Raw genomic sequence first — 4,304 nt, forward strand, 5'->3', positions numbered from 1 at the left:
ACTTTTTTTTTTGGCATTTGGAAAAAAAGAAAAAGAAAAAAAAATCAATTTTGTTCCTGTTTTTTTGCAAAAATAATTTAAAAAGATGGTTATAAAATTTTTTTAAGAAAAGCCGACCTACCGACCCTCTTTTTGTGTGCCTATGTTACTGTAAACAGACTAAAAGGTACATCAGAAACAACACACCAGGGAGGGTCCAAAATTGTATCAAAATATAGATGGTAGGGAATTCAAAATAAAAAAGACAATAGACAAAACATGTACTTCGGCTCATAGAGCCTTCTTTAATTTTTGACTCATTAAGTCCATGCTCCGAGAGTCCTTTTTTTAATTTTGAATTGCCTACCATCTATTTTTTTTATACAATTTTGGACCCTCTTTGTACGGAGAGAGTTGGCAATTGTTAATCACATTCTCTCATCTCATTGACTCTCCTTCAGCTCCTTGGTAACATGCGTTCCCGTCTCTGCCAGGATTGGACACAGCAGCAGATAACCGGTAAATATGTAACAGGCATAAATGGCAAAATAGCTCGCCTCGCCTGATAATATATGAGACAACTGTTCTACTACAAAGTCTTTCTTGGGAGGCTTGGCTAATTTACTCGCTCGTTTTACACGGGGTTCCATCGTTTTCTTTTCTAATCGGAAAACCTTGCTCCTCAGTTTGTTGACCTTCTGCCAAAGTTCCGCTTCACGAGGGGATGGGGAAGATGACGACTTTGATGCTTTACATCCTATGTCCTCCAGGATCGCCTGAATGTCATCTAAAAAAGAAAACACACATAAAATAACATAACCATAACAAGTTACAACCTGGAAGAAATTAAAACACGTGTAATTAAATCACAAAATGAAAATAAACAATAGCGTAGGAAGGCAGGCCAGAAATGAAGTGTATTAGCAACTATGGATACGATGTGGAACAATGATGGAATTGACCTTGTTTGGTACTGAATGGGTGAGGCCATTAGAACTGTACCCACGGAATACGCGCTATATAAGCTTCATATTGATTGATTGATTGATTAGGACAACAGTACCAGGTAAACTCCTCACACACCATGCCTCTTTCTTTCTTTCTTTATTTGGTGTTTAACGTCGTTTTCAACCACGAAGCTTATATCGCGACGGGGAAAGGGGGGGGGGGGGGGAGATGGGAATAGAGCCACTTAATTGTTTCTTGTTACACCATGCCTCTAACAGGATATGTTTCCCATCTTTACGTGTTGGAACTACAGGTACAATTTCATCCATCCATGCATCCGCCCTATACAGCTTCTTCTTCTTCTTCTGCGCTCGTGCACTCATTTTTTTTGCACAAGTGGAATTTTACGTGTATGATCGTTTTTACCCCGCCATTTAGGCAGCCATACGCCGCTTTCGGAGGAAGCGTGCGGGGTATTTTTGTGTTTCTAAAACCCACCGAACTCTGACATGGATTACAAGATCTTGTGCTTGCGTGTACACACCAAGGGGGATAAGTCACTAGCAGGTCTGCACATAAGTTGACCTGGGAGATCGGAAACATCTCCACACTTAACCCACCAGGCGGCCGCGACCGGGATTCGAACCCTCGACCTTCCGAGTTAATAGACCGACGTCTTACCACCCCGCCACAGCGCCCGTCACCCTATACAGCAATTATCAACTATGTAATGGATGGGTTTAAACATTTTTTGATGTCAGGGTGTTCTTCATGGTTAAAAATCTCTTACCTGGTTGAACAATTTGTGCATCAGGCGACAGGTCGGTGCTGGCTTCATTTGTAGCTACCCTTTGCGATGGTGGCTTCCTCCCACTAGCAACCTGCAAATGCACAGCTCTTTAACTGACAAACTCACAACCAACACCCAGTCACAATGAAACAATTCTCCCAATTTCATGGCATTGGTCTTAGGCCACACAAAAAAGTGTATGTTTCTCGTAAGGCAAAACAAAAAATAATCTGTTTACAGTATCCGGACCGACCCTATTTTTTTCCCACCGGCCCTAGACTTTTTTTGGGGCATTAAAAAATGAAATTAAAATATTCAGATGGCTAAAATACAAAAATAAAAAGCCGACCTACCGACGCTATTTTTGGGGGGCCTATGTTACCTTAAACAGACTTTTTTTGTGGCCTAACATGACTAAAGGTGGAGATTTTTTTTCTAAACTTTTTTTTTTAAACCATCTTTTTAACTTATTTTGTTGAAAAACAGGAAAACAATTGATTTTCGAATACCCCTTTTATTTTTGAAAATGCAAAATAAAAGTCTAGGGTCGTCGGGAAAACATAGGTAGGGTCAGGTGACCAGAAACATACAACTTTTTTGTTGTTGACGCCGACCCTATACTTTTTTTGCCATTTGGGGCTGTTTTTTGGCAAAATAAGTTCATCATATCATCATAATCAAGACGTCGATCCAAAATAAGTAACTTTTTTTTGTTGGCCTTATCATTTTTTTGCGCTAAATGCAAACAGGCATTATTTGATGGGAACAATGCTGTTTTTTTTCAATTCTTACATCAGCCTCAAACTTGTCATTACTCAACCTGCATTTAATAGTGTGCTTCATTGGTTTGCAAAAACCTAAAACCAATAAATAAATAACCTTCGGTGGTGGATTGGGCACTGCAAACAATGTCGGGACAGCATTCCACACAAGTGATCCTCTCTGCAGGATTGTTTTACTGGTTGGCCTCAAAGTGATCAGTACAAAGCTTGAGACCTTGAACATCAGCTGGCTGCAGCTTTTCAAAGTCCTCTCACCTTGTGAATTGCATCCATATTCTGCACCTAGTTTGACAATAAAAACAACAATGTTATTGTTAAACTAAGCAAAAAGGAAAGACAAAAAATAAATCAGATCTTCAGTCTAAATCTAACGCTCTGCCTGAACGCAAAACGGATGAGTGATGTACCTTTGTACTGTAGTTTTCCCGTAAGCAAGGTTTGATAAAGATTTCGGCAAATATGCCCACGGGTAGTTTGTCATCAAGTGTAAACTGTTGTTTTGTACTGACTGCTGACTCACACTCACAGTCGTAAGTACAGTGTACACAGGCACAGGTACACACGCAGACACACGCGTACATAGTACAGCTAGTACAGAAATCTCAGGATGAACCGATCCATGCTATGTTTGTAATATTTCATTTGCATATTAGTTCTATAAATACTGTAGTATCATAGCAGACAAAAATGCCCAGAGACAGTTGGCTTATCTGAGTGAGTTGACTCGAGCCATTGCATTCTCATTCTGAAGAAGGTAAACCTGATGAAATAATCACTGCACAACCCACCTTTTTTCTTCTTTAGGGAACTTGTGGAAAGTTTTCCCGAAGCAGCTCTGTTTGTAACGGGCGTTCTTGCAACAAAAAGCCGAGCACAATTTACCACCACCTCGCACGCGATCGGTACCTACGCGATCCGCCATTTTGTTTTCGCCGTCAGCATGTGACTAGGGACGATAACCCACAAACACTTTTTCGCATTTTCTTCGCAAGTTCCACGTCTTCCTTATGTACAGTGTTTGGCTACGCTAAGATAGCGTAGCCTACAAGATCTTTGGCCGCACAAGGAAGTTCGCGAATAGCGGCTGCTGTCGGCTGTGTTTATATCACGTTTGTATTAACAAACTGTCTGTTCTGTCCGGCTGACTGTGCTGCAAAAAGTAACTGGACGAAAAAATATATTTGTTTGTGAACATCCTTTTTAAATGACCACAAAAACACCGCAGAAAATGGTGTAGATTAAAATTAAATCAAATTTACGGGCGGCAATACCCGCTGCATCGCTGTTGTTATGCAAACATGATTCAAGTCAGTGTCTTTTCACGAACTAACCGTCGTTATTTTTGTGTGTTTTAGTCAAATACAAATACATACTGTATACATGGTCACTTAAGCCTGAGAAAATATGTCAGGAATAAATCGTTAACGAAATAGTTCCCGGTCAAATCGGTAACTAAGGCATTTAGTCAACTTGGCGTCGTCCCAGCACCTCTAAACTGAAATGGGTAGTCAATTGCACGGAGCTAAGAAATTATCATGTAAGGAAAACTGTAAAATACGGCAGCAACTTAAACAACATTATTGTGACCAAGCTGACTTTAATAAAAGAATCTTGATCGATCGATGATTGTCTTTTTTCTTATCGGTTGCTTCTTTCTTGTTCAGAAAGCTCTCTCTCTCTCTCTCTCTCTCTCTCTCTCTCTCTCTCTCTCTCTCTCTCTCTCTCGCTCTCTCTCTCTTTCTTTCTCTGAGTCAGTTCAATGACACACACACACACACACACACACACACACATGAATTGAGATG

At 40.3% G+C, this 4,304-nt stretch overlaps 1 long non-coding RNA gene across 1 annotated transcript in view; it reads right to left on the bottom strand.

Annotated features, from left to right (window-relative positions):
- LOC138948202 (uncharacterized) overlaps window positions 1–3,541 on the bottom strand; it is a 4,102-nt gene extending 561 nt beyond the window's left edge. The window contains exons 1-3 of the long non-coding RNA XR_011449925.1: window positions 2,597–3,541; window positions 1,718–1,808; window positions 1–766 (exon numbers count right to left, since the gene is read on the bottom strand). The exon at window positions 1–766 is cut by the window's left edge and continues 561 nt beyond it. This is a non-coding gene — a long non-coding RNA (uncharacterized lncRNA). The remainder of the gene's footprint in view (window positions 767–1,717; window positions 1,809–2,596) is intronic.
- Window positions 3,542–4,304: the final 763 nt, after the last annotated feature.

This window comes from Littorina saxatilis, linkage group LG15 (genome assembly GCF_037325665.1).
Source record: "Littorina saxatilis isolate snail1 linkage group LG15, US_GU_Lsax_2.0, whole genome shotgun sequence".
NCBI lineage: Eukaryota > Metazoa > Mollusca > Gastropoda > Littorinimorpha > Littorinidae > Littorina > Littorina saxatilis.